We start from the raw sequence: 27,130 nt of genomic DNA, 5'->3' as shown, positions 1-27,130 counted from the left end.
AGGACTCTTTTTCAGATGGATTATATATTGTATAATTGTCTCCTAAGATTAGAACTAGACAAATCCACCAATTAGGAATATATAGTAAATCAGTCGGTTGAACAATATGAATTGAGTGGTTAGTCTTAAAAAACAATTAGGATTAATGATGATTAATTTAAGTCAAAGCACAATCATTATCAGTTGGGTTGTAATTAGACCGACGCTAATATGAAACTTATTCCGAAAGCTATAAATACAAGTTTGAGGTATCGAGGTAAGTTGGATCCATTTAATGAGCATTTATTGCTAAGATTGTGGAATCTCTTCTGACTAATATCACAGTGCCTTCTACATGTAAACTCCCAGTGCAACCAAACAAAGTGAAGGCAAAACGGTGATTAGGACAAGTGGTCAGACTAACGGAACTTGGGAGATTTATAACCTGGATCCTATAAATCGAAACATTTTGACACCTACCGTGGGGCTTGAGGATGAAGAAAACCCAATAGTGACCATTAGGAACATGGTGACCAACAAGACCCTATGGAGCTAATAAGGGAGATGCAACGGCAAATGCTAGAGATGCAAGCGAAACACGAGGCATATAATTAATAACGTTGAGGGTGGAGAACACAGTTGTGCGTCAAGAGCAAGCTACTCAACACTTTGTACTGGACGAGACTGGTCTGTCAAATGCAAACAAGTCGACAGAGGGATAAACCAAGATGGTCCAAGAAGCCAATACAGGAGCAAGCAAGGGAGCTCTTAAAATGCAAACGGTGCAGACAACCAGTTTATTACCTTTTACCACTATTATCATGGAGGCCCACAGGCCCTGACCATTCGCCTAGTGGGGAATGGACATTGTAGGTCCTTTCTCAATAGGTCACACTTAGAAGAAGTTCCTCTTTGTGGTGATAAATTATTTTACCAAGTGGGTGAAGGCAAAACCTCTAGCAACAATAACGACACAATAAGTGCAGAAGTTCACGTGGAAACTTATCTGTCGCTTCGGCCTCCCCATGGTCATTACTGATAGTGAACGACAATTCATCAATAAGAAATTAGTCGAGTTTTACAAAAACTTGGACATCAAGCATGTGACGAGTTTGGTGGAGCACCTCCAAACGAACGATCAAGCCGAAGCTGTCAACAAGGCCATTGTAGTCGAGCTCAAACGTCGTCTAGGGGACACTAAGGGAGTTTGGGTAGATGAGCTACCAGAGGTCTTGTGGGGTTATCGTTTTTCGTCGCATGGTACCATGGGTGAAACACCATTCAACCTCACGTATGATACTAACGTCATGCTCTCGGTTAAAGTGGGCGAACCTTTTCTTAGGCGGTAGCTAGAAGACATGGAGGTTAACGAGCCTGAATTGATAGTAGAGTTGGACACCCTACAAGAAAGAATAGAAGCATATTGTGCGGATAAAGGCGTACAAACGAGTGATTGCAAGAAGGTATAACGTTAAAGTAAAGTCGAGGAACTTTCATGAAGGGGACTTAGTATGGATAAAAACAAGTGAAGCTCGTAAGAAGCCCGCCCATGGAAAACCGACAACAAATTGGGAAGGACCATTCAAAATTGTTGAAGATCTGAAGAATGGGGCTTACCGTTGACACACTTGGACGATACAATCTTCCCTAATACATGGAACGCCTCCTACCTTAAATTTTATTTTAGTTGAAATCTCAAACATGATCTCCTTTTGCAAATCAATAAAATCAGGATTTCCAACTATTCTCTCGTGTGCAAGTGATCAAGTCAAGCCCGTCCGATGGAGGTTGCATGGGGAACGTTCTTAGTGAACTTCCAACAACCTCTAAACCGATCAATAAGAAATATATTCTTAGTGAGCTCTTGTTGCATCGCAGAAGCATGTTTGAGGAACGTTTTTACTGAACTTCCAACACTCAACCAATCGACAATGAACATTTTTCGTGAACTTGTGTTATATCGTCAAAACGAGTTTGAGAAACATTCTTCTACTTAACTTCTCCTAACCCTTTTCCTTTTATGGTTGGTCAAATCTCCTTCTAGATGCATTTCCACATCAGTCTTCCCACCTCATATCCTTTATGTTTAATAATATCACTCGAAGAAAAAGAAAATGATTTTCATATATTCATAACAATTATATTCTCTTTATTTTTATGTGTAACAATCTAATATTTTAATAAAGAAAAATAAGAAAAATATGAATTAAAAAATAATCTAGAAGATCATATATTTATTTATTTTTAATTAGAAACATTCATAAATATTTTTTTAAATAAAAAAATTCTATAAATATTTTTTTTAACTAAAAATATTCTATAAATATTTCCTCTGTTAACATTCTTCAGAGATTATATGAATATAAATATGTAACTTTTGTGCGTTAAAATGGAAATTTTTCTAAGGATATTATATGTAATTTAAAAAATTACATACACATATTGTATACGAATTTTTAAAATTAATTATTAAAAAATATAAGTAAAAATAAAATTTCAAATTTGTTCTCTTTCTGTCCCTAAAAAAAATAAAAACCCTAAAAATCACATTCATTTTGGACTCTCTCACATTCATTTTAAAAGAAACTTGAACATTTACGGGATTTAGAACTCTGTGAGCCATTATTTGCTTGCTCACAAGCCAACGGGAACCATCGTAGGCCACCGCAAGCCACCATTCGTCCACCATGGCTTTACCAACTTCTTATAGAAACTCTCTTCTTCTTTTTCCATCTGAGACCATAATTAAATAAGACTTCATTTTAAAATTTAATTTCAATAAGAAACTCCACACCAGTTCTTCATTTTTACTAACGGCACGTGTCTTCAAAATTTATGTATTGCAATAAATTTTATAAAAAGAAATAATTAATTATTATATTAAATATTGTCAGACCTCGGAAAACCCACCTGTCTTATCTTATTAAAAATGCACCCAAAACCCCTGTCAGAATCATTTAAAACGCACCCAAAACTCTGTAAACTGATGCCAGGTGTCAAGAATGGAAGATTCGAAAATCAGTAGTGGAGGATAGGTGTCTAAAGGAGAGCGCACGTCCGTTTGGACGTAGGGCAGACAAAAATGATTTTCTGAAAAACCCTGCCCACTCTCCTCTGCACGCACCCTCCTTCCAAAATCTGATCTTTCATTTTCCTCCTTCTTCTCTCTAGAAAACCCCTCCTTCTCTCTACTGTAACTTACCTCTCTCTACTCCGATCACCGTTCAGGCACCGTGGAAGCATTCCCGGCGACCCAAGCTTCATCTTGAACTGAACAAGTTTCAAGTTTGAACTGGTAAGTTTATCTCAGTCGTTCGTTCTTTTGGTTGCATGCAAAGCCAAGTTCTGGTTGCATGCAGGGGTATAGTCTAAATTATTCTTGATTTTTACATGGTTAGATTTAGTTGGAAGAGTTAAGTGATCGTTGAGGGTAGAAAGCTGTAGTCGGACGAACCAAAATCTTACTCTTAGGACGTTCACTCACAGATCCAGGTAAGGGAAGCTTATTCAATTTAATTTCCTATGTTGTATTGTGCTGTATGGACGTTCTGTGAATTGTATGAAGCATGACTTTGTGATATTTGATTTTTGGTATATGATAATGATTATGAGTGATGTATGAAAAATATGAAAATGTACTATGATATGAGTATATGAAAATATGAAACTATACACTGAGAAATGCGTTAAATGTAAATGAATTCTGAATATAAATTTCTCTATGATAATGTACATTCGTCATTGAACGGTCCTTGACCGTTCGGTGTTAATAGTAAACTTCTTTGAAATTGAATTCTTTCATTTGGGAAAAATTCTAGTTGAGGACAAACGCCCTCTTGTAATAGTGCTACGTTTGAGCGTTCGGCCAAGCGTGGATGCCCCGAGTGTTATGTGAGGATTTGAGAATCTTGTAAACATATATCTGGATACTTAGTCATTTTAAACCCTATCTTCACCATCTCGTATCATATTTATTACTATGAATATTTCTATTATGAGTTTAAATCAGTGATGGGTCTCGACCCAACGCGTTCATGATGAGTGGCGCTCGGTCTTATACCGAACGCTCGTACTCGTCTTTAATTATCAAACTTGTTGAAACAGCGTTCGTCCAAACTCAGTAAAATTCCTTTTACCGTGTTCGGTCATTGACTGACATTAGGTTTCTGTAATCGAATTATTCTAAGTATGGTTCTTTAATCGTCTTGAGGTGTCTATATCCATTGGATCCGGTCTAGAACCTCTGTACTTCAATTCTTCTTTGAGTATGGATCTGATCTTTCGAGAGTCAGTTCATTTAACTGATTCAAGTGGCCAATGATGTTCGTCATATATGGTATGTCGTTGTAGTCGGTTTTATTCTATTTTGGGACGAGAGATTTCTCGGACTCGTTCTTCGCGTTCGTCCTCGTTATGAAGAGGGTTGAACGTTCGGCATTTTATGTCCTTGGAATTGAAGATGAAAATGAAAATAAAGTGAAAATTATAAAGGGTGAACAGTATATGAGATGAATAAACGGTTGTGGTTTTTGAACGAGCGTTCCAGGGAGGAACGACTCTTGGATGAAAGTTGGAATTTGTAAAGTATGAATGTGGACAAAGCTTAGCTGGCGATTCATCCTGATGTTCCGTGAGTGCTCGTCCTCAAGTAGAGGGAAGTATGTCATGTGTGGGAACGGCAGGAGGTCCTAGTCCTTAGAGGTACTTTGGATGGAACGGACTAACCTCGGGTGGCAGCTGATGAGAAATTCCAGTTACTACATCACCCGGGTGCACGAACGTCGTAGCTACACAGAATTCATACAGTCCGGACAGTCAGTCTAGTATCAAGGTTGTTTGAATCTTATATTGAAATGTACTTGATATATTTGAATGTGTGAAATGCATGTTATTACTTGAATTAAATTAAATAAGCTTACCCTGTGTTGTCCTGTATCTGTACGTTCGTCTTGTCCTTGCAATGATCATCCGTGTGGATGTGAGCAGATGGTGGTGCGCTACTGGAAGAGGCGCTAGAAGAAGGAGTTTTGGAGGAAGAAAATCTCGTTGATGTGGAAGTAAAGGCCGAGCAGTAATACGTTCGGTTCGCAGTATAGTTTAGCTAGTATAGTGTGTTGTCTTCGAACGACCACTTTCCCTTTTTCTTGTTTTAACCGTTCGGTATTTTGCTTTGTAAACCGTTCGGTCAGTTATGCTTATATTGTACACCTCTAATATTTGTATTTCGTTTTGTAAGGCCGTTCGGCCATGAGCTTACGCTCGACTTTAGTGTAAGACTGAACCGATATGTTAATTAATGTGATTATTCTATTATATGGTTTATTACTGTATTTATGGGATATTACAAATATCATTTTATAAAATAAAAACTGAGTTTTTTTAATATCTTTATTATAAATAAAAAATATATAATTAATTTCTGAATGACAATGTAAATTGATTTTTAATTTAACTATCAAAGTTTTAACTAATTATTATTATTAATTTTAAAATAGTATCTAATTTTAAATTAAAACCTAATTTAAACATTAATTTATTGATATTTATTATTATTGATTAGTAACTAAAACTGTAGTCACTAACTTAAATTTTAATTCATAAAACAATTATAATTTTTTATTTATAATGTAAATGTCAATAATTTTTAATTTATATAATATTACTTAACCTGATAATAACTAATTATTTTTTATTTTTAAAATTAGTTACTATTTAATAACTTTTTTGCAGTGTTAAAATAAATACCCACTTTTCTTGTATTTTTTTTAATAAAAGGACATACCATGGTTTAATAAATATTTAGTATCATCATATTTTTACTAAATGGTAATTACTTAATTTATGTTTTTAATAAAATGATATCCATATTAATATATATTTTCTATTATAAAAATAAAATGATATCCATATTTTGGACTTAATATAGCAACCAGTGGTAAAAACTAAACCAGATTAAAATTGAAAACAAAATAGAAGTAGTACAATTAGAACAAAATTGTACTAATTTCATTTTATTCTATTATAATAACTAATCTGTTTTTGGTTGATTCCATTTTATTTTATGATTAGGTTTTTCTGTGTTTGTGAGCTGTGCTTTATTTTTGCTCATTTTATTCGGTCTATTTCTTGTCTAGAGTCATTTTAATTCAGTACAGGAATAATATATTATAGAAGCGGTTTTCTTCCGAATTTGAAAACCCTAGGCAGATGAAAATCTGCAGTTATGTATTATTTTTATTTTATTTTTAAACCACAACTAACATTTAATAATTATTTATTTAAATAATAAATATTGCATCCCGTAATCTTTAATTCATATTTTAAAATTTTGTGTTTTTAACTTACCGCCAAATCTCCGAACAAAGCAAAAAATCCCTAGCCGCACCATTTATTTCTTTCCCTCTATCTTCTCGCTTCTTCTTGCCGTCGTTATGCAAGATCCTTGCGGCAACTCCGGCAAGGGCCAGAGCCCCTGTGGTTTGGTTCGTCGAAATGGGGATGGTAGCCCGTGCCTTCAGATTGCGCCCACAGACGAAGAGAAGACCACTGTTTACTGGCGGCGGAAGCGGCGAGGAAGGAAAAGAGGACCTGCGTTGCGACCAACAACTTTTGCCAGATGGGAATGGGTGACGGCGGCTGACTTTGGCCGGAAGGGAATGACTTTCATTCTCTCTGTTTCTATTTCTATTTTAACCTTTCATCTCACCACCATCATCATTTACTAACCTTTCTCTTTCTCTTTTCTTCTTCTTGATTTTTTTTTCAATTTTTCTTTTTTCCGGCTGGGTTGAATGTGCGGAACGAGAGAATGGGTAAAGTGTCGCCCAAGACTCTGCTCAGCTTCGCTGCTCCAAGCCTTCAGGTTTGGCTTTTGCTGTGGGAAAATGTTGCTGCACTTGGAAGAAAAGGGTGGCGGTGTTGCATGCCAGGAAGAGAGCAAAGGGCCATGAAGAGAATGTCGATAAGAGTCCTACGATGCTTCCCTGTCAATTTGGTTAGTCACGAAAAGTTTCGTGGAGCCCCAAAAGCCCTCACCTTGATTCCCTTTTTGTATCCAGCTCGAATCTCTTCCCATGGAATTGCTTGTATTTTTCACTGGATTCAATTTTTTGGAGTTGTTAATTGAATGTTTATTCGTGTGTTGAGGGTTTGATTTGAGGAAAATGGATGCGTGCTAGTTTTCCAGGAAGAAAAAACACGTTTTTATATTTATTTTTAGGATTTGATTAGATTAGGGACGGAAAACCGCAGACAATCACTATCGATGCTGGATTTTCCATCGGTTTTCTCAACCGCGGGAAGTGAATTTTTTGGGAGTTAAAACCTCCGGTATTGACTAAAATAACCCCTAATAAAATTCAGTTTTTTGGTAGTGATTGATGAATCATGTCCTGTCATGTTTACAGTCATGTTTAATTGCTTCAAATGTCATAAATTCTGTGTTCAAAGCTGTTTTTGATGTCTCTGAGGTTTTTGAAGTTTTGGATAAATTGCTCAGTTGATGCACACCATATAAGCTATGACACATTCATTGTGAGCTCGGGTGCATGATATTGACCTTAATCTCAGATTTAAAGTGCTCGTGAAGTATAAATTGTTTTGAGTTTCTTATCAAGATCAATATACATTAATTCTGCGATAAACTGCGTGAGTGAGTTAGTAACAGGAGCACACCACTTAAGCCATGAATTGCTGAAGCAAATAGCTTGGTGGCACTGAAAACTCCAGCAGTGATCAAACTTGCAGTTGACCGATCTGCCCGACCTTAGTTGAGTCATTTGAATTGTTTTAATGTGGTTGAGCGTTAGAATCATTGCTGGACTTCTGGTAGTACATTCTTAGAGTCTTTATGAAGTTTCAATTGCTGTTTCAAAGCCATTCTCATCGTTAATTTGTCAATTGAATCATTAAAACTTAAAATTGGTGGTGAGGTTGAGCTGTTTGATTGCATAATTGGATATTGCAAGTTGTATTTTGGTTTAATGTCTCAATAGGTCCCTATTTTTGTTCAGAATTTGAAATAGGTCCCTTTATTTTTTGGCGTCTCAATTGGGTCCTTATTTTTGTTAATTTGATGCAAATAAATCCTTTCCGTCAATTTCATCAAACGGCGTTAATGAATGTGTGACGTGGCCTTACACGTGTCAATACTGTCCTCAGGCCACGTCACACATTCATTAACGTCGTTTGATGAAATTGACGGAAAAGATTTATTTGCATCAAATTAACAAAAATAAGGACCCAATTGAGACGCCAAAAAATAAAGGGACCTATTTCAAATTCTGAACAAAAATAGGGACCTATTGAGACATTAAACCTTGTATTTTCGAATTACTGTGCTTTGCATCCAATCTCAGTACAAAACCAGTTTGTTTTGATGTTTTAAATATGCTGAGATAGTTTAATTCGAATTATATCAACCTTTGTGCAATTTCACATTTTGAAACCACCATCTTAAGTTCATTTTGTGTGTGCAAGTGGAGACACAGTGCTTAATTTTGCGAACTGGATCTTTTCATAAGCATTTGATTGTAGCAAAAGCTAGGATCTGTGATGTTAAAATAAAAAAAACATGAAGATGATATATTCAGTGTAAAAAGCTTCAGACCTGTACAATCCAGTTAAAACCAGTTTTCAAAATAGAAAATCAGATTTAAACATACAAACTGGTTTCTTTGTGGCATGTCCTTTAACAGTTTTGAAAATTCAGTCGTGGAAGTTGAATTTGATTTCAGTTTCGACTTGTGGTGTTTCTTGCTTTATTAATATGTTCTAGTTCTATTCCTTAGGTTCTATTTGAGTGCTTACATTGATCAATAACTTTGTTTCTTGATCGTCTTGTTGGCTGTCTTGGTCTTGTCTACATCACATGTGAAATCATTTCTGCTGTTGATTATTGGATCTTTTCTTTGCTTTCTTAATCTGATCTTGAGTCAGTTACTCGGTTGTGCTGTCATTGTCATGACCTTGAGGCTTGATTGGGTTAATGTCTGTCCTGTTTTATTCATCACTTTATAATTAGTCTAGTGAATCCTGATTTCTGGTCATGTTTAGCCTAGCCATTTCCTGATTGAGAATCTGATTTCACTCTGGATTTTGGGATTTGAAAAGAAGGTAAGTGTGAATGGTAGCATCTTAGGTAGTGGTGATCCACAGGATTCTCTGGCCTAGACTGAAATTTCTCTTTAAACCTATCCTTTGAGTGTGTAAAGCTTCTAGAGAGAAACCTGAGTGTTGTGAGAGCTTTGTGAGGCTGACTTGGCCTATTTCCCTTGGTAAATTGAGAGAGAAAATCAGTTTTCATCTAACTGTTTTTTTTTTGGCTGAATGTTTCATTGTGCAGAGAATCAAGAATTGATAATAAAGAAAACACCTAGGTGCATAGAATAATTAACAACCCATAATTTACATGCAAATTATATTACTTGAAAAGAAAATGATTTTATTCGTAACAATTACATTTTTTTTATTTTTATTTGTAGTAATTTAATCTTCTAAAAAAGGAAAATAAAAAAAATGTACTAAAAAATAATCTAGAAAATCATATATTTATTTTTTTAATTAAAAAAATTCTATAAATATTTTCTCCCGCTACAACACTCTTTCAAATGTAATTTTTGCGCGTTAAAATGATTTTTTTAAAATATTATCCGTTTTAAATGTAATTTAAAAAATTACGTACACATCTTGTATACGAATTTTTAAAATTAAATATTAAAAAATAAAAGTAAAAATAAAACTTCAAAATTTTTTCTCTCTCCGTCACTAAAAAAATAAAAGCCCTAAAATTCACATTCATTTCGGACTCATTCATTTTTAAAAAAGCTTTTCTTATAGAAACTCTCTTTTTCTTCACAAGTCTTTCTGAGCACAACTTTTCCTCTCTCTAGTACCATCTTGCTTTCTCTTGTACAAGTTTTTTTTTTGATGATTCTGTTGCTTGGATAAGCCTTTTAATCCATCTGGGTCTTCTGTTTTTCGTTCTTGTGTCTTGCTTTAATCTCGAAAATCTCGTGTTTCTTGATTTTTTACGCAGGTTTCTGAAAAAGAAAATGTTATTTATTTTTTGTTGGGAATTTGTGTATTTTTTTATTCTTTAAATCCTTTTCCCTGTCATATTAGGGGTTGTTGATTCCATTTTTCAGTATGGTTCTTTACACTTAATCACTTTGGTCCAATTTTTTTGGCTCTATCATTAACATGTAGTTTTAGTCATGAATAAGTTTTCTTGAAAAATTAGTGCTTTTGTGATAAGTGATTTAAGAAATTTATATTTTGGTTTCTTTTGCTTGTTGAGGAATATATATAGTGATTGAATAGCACTTGATTGTCTTTGCAGGGAAAAATTAGGTTATCTTTTTAGGTCGAATCAGATTTTGAGAAATTTACTTCTTAATCTGTCTCTGAATCAATTTACTTCTTAGTTAGAATATATAAACTTGCTTGGGTTATGTTATATTTGGATGTCGTGTTTATATTTGATTTTCTTAAATATAATTTACTTCTTAATCTGTCTCTGAATCAATTTACTTCTTAGTTAGAATCTATAAACTTGCTTGGGTTATGTTATATTTGGATGTAGTGTTTATATTTGATTTTCTTAAATATATACGTACCTAGCTTAAATATGATTTTCATAAAGAAAAATCTACTTTGATGGTTTGATCTTTACATTACATTGCTCGTGTCAATTTAATGCGAGAGATATGATAAATGTTTCTTACTTGTGCAAGATTAATCATTTAACGAATTGACTTTTAATTGTGTATTTTGGTTAATCTTATCATTTTATACCATTTGCATGTTAAAACTTTAGTTGTTTATTGTTCTGTTATGGCCTTCTTGATGATGTCGCCTCTTTGCAGTTCCAAACTCCTTGTATTTGCAGTCCCGTTGTTGTAGCCTTCTTGTTGTTGTATCATCTTCAAGCTAGGTAACATTGACTCCTCGTGCCACACTTATTTTTAACAATGTGCCTTTTTTCTTTTTTAAATTTTACATCAGATTGAAAATTTGTCCTATTTGATTTCAATAGGCTTTTAGTGATTGAGCTTGGTCACCGATTTTAGCATCCCTTAAGATTCTTTTATTCCCAATGCAAATTTTAGATGCTTATGAGATGTTGCCTACAAATATATTTTTGAACCTTGTATTGATTTATTTTAGATGCTTATGAGTTGTTGCCTACAAATATATTTTTGAACCTTGTATTGATTTGACCACCTATAAATATATTGTCTTTTTGAAAGCCCTAGAAAATTCCTTTTATTCAGAGTACAAAATTCAGATGCTTATGAAATTTATTCATGTGGAATTGATGGATTTCAATGTTGACTTTATATTGAATTTATGAAAAACAAAAATTGCTTTTGAGCACAGTATGACAATTTCTGAGGCTCATTTCGTGTGGAAATATGAATTTCAATGTGGGCTTTATATTGAATTTATGGATAACAAAGATTGTTTTTGAGCATAGTATGACGGTTTGTGAGGCTCAGTTCGTGTGGAATTGATGGATTACAATGTTGGTTTTATATTGATTTTATGGATAAAAAAATTGCTTATGAGCATAATATGACGTTTTGTGGGACTCATTTTGTGTGGAATTGATGGATTAAAAAGTGGGCTTTATATTGAATTTATGGATAACAAAAATTGCTTTTGAGCATAAAATGACGGTTTGTGCGGTTCATTTCGTGTGGAATTGATGAATTACAATGTGGGCTTTATATTGAATTTATGGATAACAAAGATTGCTTTTGAGCATAGTATGACGGTTTGTGATGGATTACAATGTGGGTTTTATATTGATTTTATGGATAACAAAAATTGCTTATGAGCATAATATGACTTTTTGTGGGGCTCATTTCGTGTGGAATTGATGGATCAAAAAGTGGGCTTTATATTGAATTTATGGATAACAAAAATTGCTTTTGAGCATAAAATGACGGTTTGTGAGGTTCATTTTTTGTGGAATTGATGGATTACAATGTGAGTTTTATATTGAATTTACGGATAACAAAGATTGCTTTTGAGCATAGTATGACGGTTTGTGATGGATTACAATGTGGGTTTTATATTGATTTTATGGATAACAAAAATTGCTTATGAGCATAATATGACGTTTTGTGGGGCTCATTTCGTGTGGAATTGATGGATCAAAAAGTGGGCTTTATATTAAATTTATAGATAACAAAGAATGCCTTTGAACATAAAATGACGGTTTGTAAGGCTCATTTCGTGTGGAATTGATGGATTACAATGTGAGTTTTATATTGAATTTACGGATAACAAAGATTGCTTTTGAGCATAGTATGACGGTTTGTGAGACTCATTTTGTGTGAAATTGATGGATTAAAATGTGGGCTTTATATTGAATTTATGGATAACAAAGATTGTTTTTGAGCATAGTGTGACGGTTTGTGAAACTCATTTCTTGTGGAATTGATGGATTAAAATGTGGACTTTATATTAAAAAATTTCATCTCATGGTGGGACACAGACGTGGTTTTGGAGGAAACAACCAAGTTTCCTGAACTAACTGTGCAAGTATGTAACTGCCTTGTAATCTTTTAATTTTAAAAAATAAGATACTTATCAGAATTTTTATATGTTGAATCATGCTCAGGAGAATGGCCTTAAATGAATTTTGGTATTAGCTATTATATAGAAGCGTTGATATTCTTTTATCAACTTGTTTTCTTTGAAATTTTTGGAGGTATTGCAGTCAAAAACAGAACAATGGCCTCACAAAGGTCAGCTTTTATTTGGAAAAAGGGAAGGCCCCAAATGTCGTCAAAGCTCTCTCAAAATGTCTAGAGAAACATGGGGTGCGATTATAGTTCATAATAAACTTAATGGCAGAAATTTGTCTACTTCATTTGAAAGCTTTGCCTGCAAATATTTTTTTTGATAGGCTGGTAAGACTCTCTTGCCATCCTTTCTCATTTGTAAAAACAAACAACTGATAAGTATACATCGATATCTAATTGATTGGATTTGTCTTGATCTAATATTTTATTGAAAATAATTTATAGCAATGGTATTGCTTTGGATGTATTACCCCAAGTTGCTAGAAAAGGAAGGGCACTTGCTTTTCTAATTGAAAAACTAAATGTTGACGGACTTGGACCACGCTACACTCTTGTTTGTGGTGATTCTAATGTTTGTTTTATCTGCAAATGTGATTGTACTGTAATAGATGACCTTTCATTTCCTGAGTTTGAAGGTCAGCAATGCACAGGAATAATTGCTTCATTGGTATACAGAAAATGCAAGGAGCAATCCCCAAATAATTCATGCAACTAAAAGATGTGCAGCTGGCATTCTGCAAGCCATCAGTGACTTCTCTCAAGCCAACTGAAAGAATGTGTCTCCAAGAGATATTGGAGATTGCATGTCGAGCGGAAAAGTTCTTGATCCTAGCCATGAAGTAGTGATGTTCTACATATTTTGAGAGAGGTGTGGTGAAGTTTAGAATCTTAAGCAGTATATGCACAATTTTAAAGCAGTCTTTGTAAGTTTGATCCAATTGTAAAATTTTACTCAGCTGCAAATCCATATCTAAGCTTAATCAGAGCTGAATCTTTTGAGTACATGAACAATGAATGATATTTGGAATTGGAATACCTAGAACCGTTAGAGTATTAAAAGAAACCAGACAGAAGTTTAAATTGCATGAGAAAAGACATGGTGGATTTGAAAAGACGTTGTTTTATCATAAATAGTGAAAGGAGAATCACAAGACATGAAGTTTCTGTTGATATAGGATCTATGAAATTTAGACTTTCATATCCCCATTTATTTTCTGTCCATTTATATGAAAGCCGAGGGGCTTTTTATGTATATTTGTTAATCTGAAGAGAATCTGATGCTATTCTTTTCTCAATTTTCTTTTTTGTTTATTTTTAGCATTATACAGGAAACTGTGTCCATCATTCAGGAGTTGATCAGCCTATACACCAATTTATAGGTACCTTAGAAAAGGCTTTTGGTGACAAGAAGGATCAATAATATCGAGTGTGGGTTGACGTTGCGGAGGTTAATTTGGGTTTGTGGCTGGTCAAATTCGACAAGTGGGAGATATCTGGTGAGATTTTTCTTAACTTTAATTCATTAGTCTTAAGTTCTATTCTTCAATTGGCATCTTTAATTCTCTTGCTCAAACCACTCTTCCACCAATGTTGCCTATAGTTGAACCTCCCATTGGAATTTGCAAAGGTATTATGTCCACTCTTTATTCTAACCTTTGTGCCTTTGCTCTAAATTGTGCCGGTTTATCCCCTTCCTATTTTTTAGTTGATTTCTTCTTTGAACTTTGTGTCCATTCTTAATTCTACATGGCTGCTTTGGATGCTAGCAAAACCATCATTAGGAGTTGTTGTGTTTATACTGTGAAGATCACACTTGATGGTACATTTGATTGTTACAAAGGTCATTTGGTGGCTTAGAGTTATACTTATATTTTTGGCCTAGATTATGGTGCCCCTTTTTTCTCTTATTCAGTAGTTCTTTTTCTTGTGTTGTTATTGGTGGATCAGAGGTTGATGCTGCCACATGATTTTCACTATATTTAGTCATTGCTGATTTATTTATTTATTTAATAACTAATACTATTATGTTTTTCTTGATTCCATGACTTTGGAAAAAATATTTAGCCATGGCAAGGGAAATCGTGGTGCAACAGAAATCAGATGCTGCTATCCCAGTGACAACAATGTCACCACCTGAAGGAAACATTACATTCATTGATGGCACAACTTGGTGTGTGGCTCGTCCTGGTGCTTCTGAAAATGACATGCAAAATGCTCTTGATTGGGCTTGTGGACTTGGAATGGCAAATTGCAAAGCTATCCAGCAAGGTGGACCATGTTTTGAACCAGGCACACTTGTTTCTCATGCTTCCTATGCTTTCAATAGCTACTATCAGACAAATGGAAATCCGATATTGCATACAATTTTGGAGGCATTGCTGCTTTGACCAAACGTGACCCTAGTAAGTCAAAATTTTTATCTCGTTAGGTTAATTATGTTAAGTGTTCTGAGATGTTCTGATAGTGATTTAGAGTGTTCCAGGTTAATTATCTACGTAGCATCCTTTCACTTTTGGTACCATAGTGATTTAGAGTGTAATAATGAATAACAGTACTTGTGTGATTGATAAATATAAATATATAAATATAAATACACTTTCATATGCTGATGAATAATGTCAAAGATTTATGGAACTTTTTGCCTGAGAATGTTGTGAGGTGTTGAAAAGACAGGTGCTTAACTTAAGCAACTGCAATTCCATCCAATCAAACCATTTACTTTTTGTATGGGTGCTTTCTTTTTATGCATTTGCATAAGATCAAATTAGTTTGTTTTCTTTGAAAAACTGCTACAGGTTTTTGTAACTATGAGATGTGATATTCTTTTAGAAGATACCAGAACGCTTACTTTTGAATAAGCAATTATGCTAAGTTGTTATATATAGTATATATATAGTAAAGTAGCTTCATACTTTGGATTATATTCCTGATGTCATCATAATGAGTACATGTTACGCAGTATTTGCATAATGCTTTACAGAATGCTTTCGGGAAATTAAGTGTAGAATATTTGAATGTGGAAACATCAATAATTTTGAAATGAGCGGAATTTTAATATTAGTGTATGCTGATAATGTTGTTCATACAGATGTTGAAAGAGAAATCATCCTGAACTTCTGTTTTTCTTTTCTCTTTAGGCTATGGAAAATGTGTTTATTCTACATCTGGGTATGAGATCATAGCATAACTTACTAGTTTGAAAGAAGCTTGTATAAATATTTTATTTAATCACTGTTTATATCGTTGTTGTACTTGTTTTGGACAGATCTTTAGTTGCTTCTGGAGCACCTTTGAACTAAGGCTTTTGAAAAGCAAGATGCATTTGTAACTGGATTTGCTTTGCATGAAACTGAACTATAGTTAACTGAACTGCACTAATAGTAAATTAAAAAATAGTTCACTGGACTGCACTAATAGTAAATTAAAAAATAGTTCACTGGACTGCACTATACTATAAATGAACTAAAAAAATAGTTCAGTTCAGTTACTCTGAACTATTTTTTAGTTTAGTTCAGTTTTCCTAAATTATTTTATAGTGCAGTGCAGTATAGTGTGCAGTATAGTGCACTTTGTCCATCCTTACTTACATATAAGCTTTGTATGAGTTGATGGTGTGGTTGCAATTTTGAAAGCCGTATAACTTGAGGTGGGCATTCACCCTTAAGGGAACTATTGGATAGCACATTGATTTTTTTGGTTCACAGTGCAAGTTCCATAAGGGGATATTTTGAGTTTTCCCACACGGAAATCTCAAATTGCGCTTTAATTTTCTTGATTCACTTTGCAAATTCCATATGGATATATTTTTAGCACTCCCATCATAAATAGAGTTGTCAAAGTGTAGTCTGACTTTCTTAATTTTGAGTTGCTCCTATTCGGATAGTTGATGAATTATTTGTATATCTTTTGATGGTTTGTTGGGCCAAATTGGAAGGATTGCGGATTATAATTTGACTTCATATATATTAATTTTATGAATATGAGTTGGCGTGCATTCTTATGAACATCAATGATGGTTATAAACTGGTGTTGGATTTCTTCAACTGGATGCGCAGCCTTCTTTGGAAGCCCTTTGCATTGTTTTTCAGATTGGTGTGGGTTCTAAGGACTTTAGGACACCTCATAGACTGGTTTTTCGAGTTATGGGAAAAGCCTCTTTTGGATGTTAGTAACTCGTTTACTCAATTTACCAAGAGGTCAAAGACTCGGGTGCACATCCCTTTGTGTTTGATGTGTTGTTCCAAGTTCTTGATAAAGCGGGTGGCTTCTAGAGGTTCATAAATTCTATTTGATAAATTGGTAAATAACGACGTTCTTGTTTTTGTAGATTCTTGTAATTTGTTTCTAGCTAGGCTATTCAACAGTTTTGATGGGAAAAAGATGACAATTAATATGTTGAGAGAGTATCCGGAAGTGGGTGTTTGTTGGAACACCATGTCATATAATATTATTCTCCATTCTCTTTGTCAATTGGGTAGGTTAAAAGAAATGCATAATCTGCTCTTACGAATGGAGTTTGTGGGGAGCTTTCCTTATGTTGTAAGTTATAGTGTTATAACTAATGGATACTGTCAGGTTGAAAAGATAAGAAAGGTCTTGAAGTAAGAAAGGTCTTGAAGCTCCTGGAAGAGTTGAAGGGAAAGGGGTGTAAGCCAAATCAATACACATACACAAGCGTAATTTCCCTTCTTTGTAAGATTGGTAGAGTAGTTGAAGTCGAGCAAGTCCTGAGGGAGATGATAAACCAGAGGATTTTTCCTGATAAAGTTGTGTATACAACTCTCATCTGTGGATTCGGCAAGTCTGGAATGTTTCAGCTGCATACAAACTGTTTGATGAAATGAGACATAAGAAAATAGTTCTTGATTTCCTGACTTATACTTCCATGATTAATGAGCTTTGTGAAGCTGGAAAGGTTGTGGGAGCACACATTTGGTGTAATATTTAGAAAAGGTTTGGAACCAAATGAAGTTACTTATACTGCTCTTATATAGTCATTGCAAGGCTGGAGAGATGAAAGATACATTCTCTCTTCACAACCAGATGGTTGATTAGGGTTTGACTCCTAATGTTGTCACTTGTACAACGTTGGTTGATGGTCTGTGCCTTCAACCAAATGTCCGCACATATAATGCACTAATCAATGTTCTTTGTACGGTTGGAAATATAGAGCAAGCAATAAAGATTATGGAAGAAACGGATCTGGCAGGGTTTTATCCTGACACCATTACATATACGCTCAAGGACGCTTATTGTAAGATGGGTGAAATGGCCAAGGCTTGTGAAATGCCGTGGGTTATGCTTGGTAAAAGACTTCATCCTACAATTGTTACATACAATGTGCTAATGAATGGGTTTTCAGGTAAGGAATGTTTGAAGATGGTGAAAGACTAATTAAATGGATTTTCGAAAAAGGTATAAGGCGGAATTCCACAACATTCATTTTTCTCTTGAAGCAGTATTGTATTCGAAATAACATGTGAAAGAGGCATTCTTTTTGCATAAAGAAATGGTTGAATAGGGATTTAGTCTAACTGTTGCTTCCTGTAATGCTCTTATAAATGTTTCTGTAAGAGGAAGAAATATTGTGCAAGCTAAGAAGCTATTTGAGGAGATGAGAACTCGAGGCTTTGTTGCAGAAAAAGGAGATAAATGATATTTTTATTGATGTAACCTATGAAGAAAGGAACTGGGAAATTGAGCTTTGTGATGAAGCAATAGAGAAATATCTTGTTAAGAGAATTTAGTTGGCTTTTGCGTATGGGACTTTATGATGGAAATATCTGGGTAGTAATTGTTGTTTGTGTTGCTCTTTCTTTCTTGGTAGTTCCACTAAAAGTAACTTGCGGATGATGACACCAGTTACTCTCATGATTAGAGGAGTGACATGGGACTTCCAGGTATTTTCGAATTCCAAAATAACAGAACATCACAGTAGCATACACAAAAGACGAGGGAGCTTTTGAACGATTTTCTTGGTTTGTTTTTAATATTTACAACCATAGCCGGTTGAAATTTTAGTGTTTGATTGTGCAGGTACGGTCTTCTTGACGATTTCAGCAGTTTGCCATTCCAACTTCTTTGTATTTGCAGTCCCCTTGGTGTAGCCTTCTTCTTGTTGTTATACCATCTTCCAGCCAGGTAACATGCGTATTTTTTTGTAATTTTACATCAGTTTGAAAATTTGTCATATTTTATTACAATAGGCTTTTAGGGATTGAGCTTGGTCACCAATTTTGGTATCTCTTAAGATTCCTTTTATTCACAATGCTAATTTCATATGCTTATATAAGTTATGGCTTACAAATATGTTTTTTGCGCCATATATTGATTAGAAAAACTATAAATATATTGTTTTATGGACATTATAAAACTGAGATGAGGATGTTCGTCCAATTTATATCTTTGTAAATGTTGTGACTCTAATTTTCTGAATTAAATGAATTCTTGATCTTGGCATTGGACTATTAGGAAGAATCAAGAGGGAAAGAGAAGTTGAACAAACAATCGTGTTCTTCAGGCAAGTTAGTTTTTAAAACACATTTATGTTTCTCTTTTATTGTTTGATCTTTATATTATGTTGTTCGAGTCAATTTAAGGCCTTAAATATGATAAATGTATATTACATGTGCTAGAAATTCAGGATTAATCATTTTAATGAATTGACTTTTTAACTGTTTATTTTGGTTTATTTTTAACTGTTTATACCATTAGTCTGTTCAAATTTTAGTGTTTTATTGTTCTGCTACGACCTTCTTGCTACGACCTTCTTGATGATGTCACTCCATTGCTATTCCATCCTCCTTGTATTTGCAGTACCTTTGGGGTAGCCTTCTTCTCATTGTTGTACCATCTTCACCATCTTCAAGCCAGGTAACATTGACTTCTTTTGGCGCTATTCTTTTCAGTGACATGCCTATTTTTTGTAATTTTAAATCAGTTTGAAAATTTATCGTATTTTATTACAATTGGCATTTAGGGATTGAGATAGGTCACGAATTTTGGTATCTCTTAAGATTCCATTTATTCACAATACAAATTACGGATGCTTATGTGAGTTATTGCTTAGAAATATATTTTGAGCCCTGTATTGATTTGACAACCTACAAATATATTGTTTTATGCATACTATAAAACTAAGATGAGAATATCCCTCCAATTTTAAATCTGAGTAAATAGTGTGCCTCCAATTATATGAATTAATTATGCATTCTTGATATTAGAAATGAATTATTGAGAAGAATTATGGTGGTGAGAAGAATAGAAAAGTTAAGAGAAGTGGAACAAAAATTTATGTTCTTCTGGCAAGTTAGTTTTGAATACACATCTATCTATCTCTTTAACTGATTGATCTTTATGTTATGTTTGCTCATGTCAATTTAATGCCAAAGATATTACAAATGTTTATTACATGTGCTAGAAATTCAGGATTAATCATTTTAACGAATTGACTTTTTAACTGTTTATTTTGGTTTATTTTTAACTGTTTATACTAATTGTTTGTTGAAATTTTAGTTGTTTATTATTCTGATGGGGCCTTCTTGATGATGTCATCTCATTGTTGTTTCACCCTCCTTGTATTTGCAGTTCCCTTGGTGTAGTCGTCTTCTCATTGTTGTACCATCTTTAAGCTAGGTAACATTGACTCGTTTTGCTACAATTCTTTTCAGTGATATGCCTGTTTTTTTGCAATTTTACATCAGTTTGAAAATTTGTCGTATTTTATTATAATAGGCTTTCAGGGATTGAGCTTGGTCACCAATTTTGGTATCTCATTAAGTAAATTTTAGATGCTTATGTGAGTTATTGCTTAAAAATATGTTTTTGAGCCTTATATTGATTTGACAACCTATAAATATAGTCTTATGGATACTATAAAACTTAGATGAGAATGTCCCTCCAATTTTAAATTTGAGTAAATATTGTGCCTCGAATTATATGAATTAATTATGAATTCTTGATCTTAGAAATGGACTATTGAGTAGAATTATTGTGATGCAAAGAATAAAACAGGAAAGAGAAGTGGAACAAACAATTGTGTTCTTCAAGCAAGTTAGTTTTTAATACACATCTATCTTTCTCTTTAACTGTTTGATCTTTATATTAAGTTTGTTTGTGTCAATTTAATGCCCGACATATGGCAAATGTTTATTACAGGTGCAAGAAATTCAGGATTAATCGTTTTAACGAATTGACTTTTTAACGGTTTAAACCATTGGCCTGTTGAAATTTTACTTGTTTATTGTTTTTGCTGCGGCCTTCTTGATGATGTCACCTCATTGCTGTTCCATCCTCCTTTTATTTTCGTTTCCTTGGTGTAGCTTCTTCTCGTTGTTGTACCATCTTCAAGCCAGGTAACATTGACACCTTCTCCAATCTGCCATAACTAGGGGGTCATCATGTGGTATTAGAGCCTGGTTCCTTTCATGATTTGGTTTGTTTTGTCTGTGCGTCTTCTAACAGATAAGTATTCTCGAGTCTTATTTTGATTTTTGCGTCTTTGATTCATGAGGTTTTTTTCTGTATAGAGTTTGCTTCAATCTTCCCGGTTGTTTGTTACAAGTTCTTCAATGTCTTGTGGTTTAATTCTGTTTTTGGTTGATTCCATTGCATTTACTATTAGGTTTTTCTGTGTTTGTGAGCTGTGCTTTGATTCATTATTTTTGCTCATTTTATTCGGCCTATTTCTTGCCTTGAGTCATTTTAATTGATGAATCATGTCCTGTCATGTTTACAGTCATGTTTAATTTCTTCAAATGTCTTAAATTCTGTGTTCAAAGCTGTTTTTGATTTCTGAGCCATGAATTTGCTGAAGCAAATAGCTTGGTGGCACTGAAAACTCCAGCAGTGATCAAACTTGCAGTTGACCGATCTGCCCGACCTTAGTTGAGTCATTTGAATTGTTTTAATGTGGTTGAGCGTTAGAATCATTGCTGGACTTCTGGTAGTACATTCTTAGAGTCTTTATGAAGTTTCAATTGCTGTTTCAAAGCCATTCTCATCGTTAATTTGTCAATTGAATCATTAAAACTTAAAATTGGTGGTGAGGTTGAGCTGTTTGATTGCATAATTGGATATTGCAAGTTGTATTTTCGAATTACTGTGCTTTGCATCCAATCTCAGTACAAAACCAGTTTGTTTTGATGTTTTAAATATGCTGAGATAGTTTAATTCGAATTATATCAACCTTTGTGCAATTTCACCTTTTGAAACCACCATCTTAAGTTCATTTTGTGTGTGCAAGTGGAGACACAGTGCTTAATTTTGCGAACTGGATCTTTTCATAAGCATTTGATTGTAGCAAAAGCTAGGATCTGTGATGTTAAAATAAAAAAAACATGAAGATGATATATTCAGTGTAAAAAGCTTCAGACCTGTACAATCCAGTTAAAACCAGTTTTCAAAATAGAAAATCAGATTTAAACATACAAACTGGTTTCTTTGTGGCATGTCCTTTAACAGTTTTGAAAATTCAGTCGTGGAAGTTGAATTTGATTTCAGTTTCGACTTGTTGTGGTTTTTCTTGTTTTATTAATCTGTTCTAGTTCTATTCCTTAGGTTCTATTTGAGTGCTTACATTGATCAATAACTTTGTTTCTTGATCGTCTTGTTGGCTGTCTTGGTCTTGTCTACATCACATGTGAAATCATTTCTGCTGTTGATTATTGGATCTTTTCTTTGCTTTCTTAATCTGATCTTGAGTCAGTTACTCGGTTGTGCTGTCATTGTCATGACCTTGAGGCTTGATTGGGTTAATGTCTGTCCTGTTTTATTCATCACTTTATCATTAGTCTAGTGAATCCTGATTTCTGGTCATGTTTAGCCTAGCCATTTCCTGATTGAGAATCTGATTTCACTCTGGATTTTGGGATTTGAAAAGAAGGTAAGTGTGAATGGTAGCATCTTAGGTAGTGGTGATCCACAGGATTCTCTGGCCTAGACTGAAATTTCTCTTTAAACCTATCCTTTGAGTGTGTAAAGCTTCTAGAGAGAAACCTGAGTGTTGTGAGAGCTTTGTGAGGCTGACTTGGCCTATTTCCCTTGGTAAATTGAGAGAGAAAATCAGTTTTCATCTAACTGTTTTTTTTTTGGCTGAATGTTTCATTGTGCAGAGAATCAAGAATTGATAATAAAGAAAACACCTAGGTGCATAGAATAATTAACAACCCATAATTTACATGCAAATTATATTACTTGAAAAGAAAATGATTTTATTCATAACAATTACATTTTTTTTATTTTTATTTGTAGTAATTTAATCTTCTAAAAAAGGAAAATAAAAAAAATGTACTAAAAAATAATCTAGAAAATCATATATTTATTTTTTTAATTAAAAAAATTCTATAAATATTTTCTCCCGCTACAATACTCTTTCAAATGTAATTTTTGCGCGTTAAAATGATTTTTTTAAAATATTATCCGTTTTAAATGTAATTTAAAAAATTACGTACACATCTTGTATACGAATTTTTAAAATTAAATATTAAAAAATAAAAGTAAAAATAAAACTTCAAAATTTTTTCTCTCTCCGTCACTAAAAAAATAAAAGCCCTAAAATTCACATTCATTTCGGACTCATTCATTTTTAAAAAAGCTTTTCTTATAGAAACTCTCTTTTTCTTCACAAGTCTTTCTGAGCACAACTTTTCCTCTCTCTAGTACCATCTTGCTTTCTGTTGTACAAGTTTTTTTTTTGATGATTCTGTTGCTTGGATAAGCCTTTTAATCCATCTGGGGCTTCTGTTTTTCGTTTTTGTGTCTTGCTTTATTCTCGAAAATCTCGTGTTTCTTGATTTTTTTACGCAGGTTTCTGAAAAAGAAAATGTTATTTATTTTTTGTTGGGAATTTGTGTATTTTTTTATTCTTAGGGGTTGTTGATTCCATTTTTCAGTATGGTTCTTTACACTTAATCACTTTGGTCCAATTTTTTTGGCTCTATCATTAACATGTAGTTTTAGTCATGAATAAGTTTTCTTGAAAAATTAGTGCTTTTGTGATAAGTGATTTAAGAAATTTATATTTTGGTTTCTTTTGCTTGTTGAGGAATATATATAGTGATTGAATAGCACTTGATTGTCTTTGCAGGGAAAAATTAGGTTATCTTTTTAGGTCGAATCAGATTTTGAGAAATTTACTTCTTAATCTGTCTCTGAATCAATTTACTTCTTAGTTAGAATCTATAAACTTGCTTGGGTTATGTTATATTTGGATGTCGTGTTTATATTTGATTTTCTTAAATATAATTTACTTCTTAATCTGTCTCTGAATCAATTTACTTCTTAGTTAGAATCTATAAACTTGCTTGGGTTATGTTATATTTGGATGTAGTGTTTATATTTGATTTTCTTAAATATATACGTACCTAGCTTAAATATGATTTTCATAAAGAAAAATCTACTTTGATGGTTTGATCTTTACATTACATTGCTCGTGTCAATTTAATGCGAGAGATATGATAAATAGTTCTTACTTGTGCAAGATTAATCATTTAACGAATTGACTTTTAATTGTGTATTTTGGTTAATCTTATCATTTTATACCATTTGCATGTTAAAACTTTAGTTGTTTATTGTTCTGTTATGGCCTTCTTGATGATGTCGCCTCTTTGCAGTTCCAAACTCCTTGTATTTGCAGTCCCGTTGTTGTAGCCTTCTTGTTGTTGTATCATATTCAAGCTAGGTAACATTGACTCCTCGTGCCACACTTATTTTTAACAGTGTGCCTTTTTTCTTTTTTAAATTTTACATCAGATTGAAAATTTGTCCTATTTGATTTCAATAGGCTTTTAGTGATTGAGCTTGGTCACCGATTTTAGCATCCCTTAAGATTCTTTTATTCCCAATGCAAATTTTAGATGCTTATGAGTTGTTGCCTACAAATATATTTTTGAACCTTGTATTGATTTATTTTAGATGCTTATGAGTTGTTGCCTACAAATATATTTTTGAACCTTGTATTGATTTATTTTAGATGCTTATGAGTTGTTGCCTACAAATATATTTTTGAACCTTGTATTGATTTATTTTAGATGCTTATGAGTTGTTGCCTACAAATATATTTTTGAACCTTGTATTGATTTGACCACCTATAAATATATTGTATTTTTGAAAGCCCTAGAAAATTCCTTTTATTCAGAGTACAAAATTCAGATGCTTATGAAATTTATTCATGTGGAATTGATGGATTTCAATGTTGACTTTATATTGAATTTATGAAAAACAAAAATTGCTTTTGAGCACAGTATGACAATTTCTGAGGCTCATTTCGTGTGGAAATATGAATTTCAATGTGGGCTTTATATTGAATTTATGGATAACAAAGATTGTCTTTGAGCATAGTATGACGGTTTGTGAGGCTCAGTTCGTGTGGAATTGATGGATTACAATGTTGGTTTTAAATTGATTTTATGGATAAAAAAATTGCTTATGAGCATAATATGACGTTTTGTGGGACTCATTTTGTGTGGAATTGATGGATTAAAAAGTGGGCTTTATATTGAATTTATGGATAACAAAAATTGCTTTTGAGCATAAAATGACGGTTTGTGCGGTTCATTTCATGTGGAATTGATGAATTACAATGTGGGCTTTATATTGAATTTATGGATAACAAAGATTGCTTTTGAGCATAGTATGACGGTTTGTGATGGATTACAATGTGGGTTTTATATTGATTTTATGGATAACAAAAATTGCTTATGAGCATAATATGACTTTTTGTGGGGCTCATTTCGTGTGGAATTGATGTATCAAAAAGTGGGCTTTATATTGAATTTATGGATAACAAAAATTGCTTTTGAGCATAAAATGACGGTTTGTGAGGTTCATTTCGTGTGGAATTGATGGATTACAATGTGAGTTTTATATTGAATTTACGGATAACAAAGATTGCTTTTGAGCATAGTATGACGGTTTGTGATGGATTACAATGTGGGTTTTATATTGATTTTATGGATAACAAAAATTGTTTATGAGCATAATATGATGTTTTGTGGGGCTCATTTTGTGTGGAATTGATGGATCAAAAAGATTGCCTTTGAACATAAAATGACGGTTTGTAAGGCTCATTTCGTGTGGAATTGATGGATTACAATGTGAGTTTTATATTGAATTTACGAATAACAAAGATTGCTTTTCAGCATAGTATGACGGTTTATGAGACTCATTTTGTGCGAAATTGATGGATTAAAATGTGGGCTTTATATTGAATTTATGGATAACAAAGATTGTTTTTGAGCATAGTGTGACGGTTTGTGAAGCTCATTTCTTGTGGAATTGATGGATTAAAATGTGGACTTTATATTAAAAAATTTCATCTCATGGTGGGACATAGACGTGGTTTTGGAGGAAACAACCAAGTTTCCTGAACTAATTGTGCAAGTATGTAACTGCCTTGTAATCTTTTAATTTTAAAAAATAAGATACTTATCAGAATTTTTATATGTTGAATCATGCTCAGGAGAATGGCCTTAAATGAATTTTGGTATTAGCTATTATATAGAAGTGTTGATATTCTTTTATCAACTTGTTTTCTTTGAAATTTCTGGAGTAATTGTAGTCAGAAACAGAACAATGGCCTCACAAAGGTCAGCTTTTATTTGGAAAAAGGAAGGCCTCAAATGTCGTCAAAGCTCTCTCAAAATGTCTAGAGAAACATGAGGTGCGATTATAGTTCATAATAAACTTAATGGCAGAAATTTGTCTACTTCATTTGAAAGCTTTGCCTGCAAATATTTTTTTTGATAGGCTGGTAAGACTCTCTTGCCATCCTTTCTCATTTGTAAAAACAAACAACTGATAAGTATACATTGATATCTAATTGATTGGATTTGTCTTGATCTAATATTTTATTGAAAATAATTTATAGCAATGGTATTGCTTTGGATGTATTACCCCAAGTTGCTAGAAAAGGAAGGGCACTTGCTTTTCTAATTGAAAAACTAAATGTTGACGGACTTGGACCATGCTACACTCTTGGTTGTGGTTTTTCTCTGTGTTAATTGGTTTCTTCATGAATAAATTATCATTGATGTTGTGTTCCTGCTGATTTTGATTTGATAAGATCTCTTTGAAACTGGTAGAAGAGCTATGAACTTGGTACAAGAGCTAGGAAGTTATAAAGGCTGTTCGGATTGAGTTTTGAGCTTTTCCATTTTTGTCTCAACATTGTTTTAACTGCCAATTCTGGTTATCTGACTGAATGAATTAAATGCATAATTTTTTATCAGATTGGTCTGTTACTTTTTTATCAGTCTAGAACATTGTTTTGACCAGTTGGGATTAGTCATTTCTTCCATTACTTGATGTTGGATTACAATGTGGCCTTTATTGTAAAACAGTAGTAGGATGCTGGAATTAATTATTCTCTCATTCATGCTTTTGAAACAATACATAAGTGTTTAAAAAGAAACAAACTATTGTCTAATTAAGGTAAAAAATCTCCTGAAATAAAGTCTCTAAATTAGGAGATATCTACCCAATAATACCTGATCTTAATAAAAGGAAATCTGCTCAATAATTACTAATCCTAATCCCTTAATTTTAGGGATTACACATAA

General features: G+C 33.3%; 2 pseudogenes across 2 annotated transcripts; both read left to right on the top strand.

Annotated features, from left to right (window-relative positions):
- Nucleotides 1–8,771: 8,771 nt before the first annotated feature.
- On the top strand, nt 8,772–20,232 carry LOC124822111 (glucan endo-1,3-beta-glucosidase 13-like; annotated as a pseudogene). Its single transcript, XR_015783266.1, has 9 exons — nt 8,772–9,868; nt 10,845–10,912; nt 13,248–13,495; nt 13,891–14,068; nt 14,637–14,974; nt 18,609–18,713; nt 19,044–19,092; nt 19,389–19,445; nt 20,160–20,232. The product of XR_015783266.1 is annotated as a glucan endo-1,3-beta-glucosidase 13-like (transcript).
- On the top strand, nt 15,720–20,232 carry LOC124822112 (uncharacterized; annotated as a pseudogene). Its single transcript, XR_007027520.2, has 6 exons — nt 15,720–15,740; nt 16,557–18,472; nt 18,609–18,713; nt 19,044–19,092; nt 19,389–19,445; nt 20,160–20,232. The product of XR_007027520.2 is annotated as an uncharacterized LOC124822112 (transcript).
- Nucleotides 20,233–27,130: the final 6,898 nt, after the last annotated feature.

This window comes from Vigna umbellata, chromosome 1 (genome assembly GCF_029865625.1).
Source record: "Vigna umbellata cultivar VRB3 chromosome 1, Vumbellata_1.0, whole genome shotgun sequence".
Lineage (NCBI taxonomy): Eukaryota > Viridiplantae > Streptophyta > Magnoliopsida > Fabales > Fabaceae > Vigna > Vigna umbellata.
The sequence above is the reverse complement of the archived record's forward strand: the minus strand, read 5'-3'. Positions and strand labels throughout refer to the sequence as shown.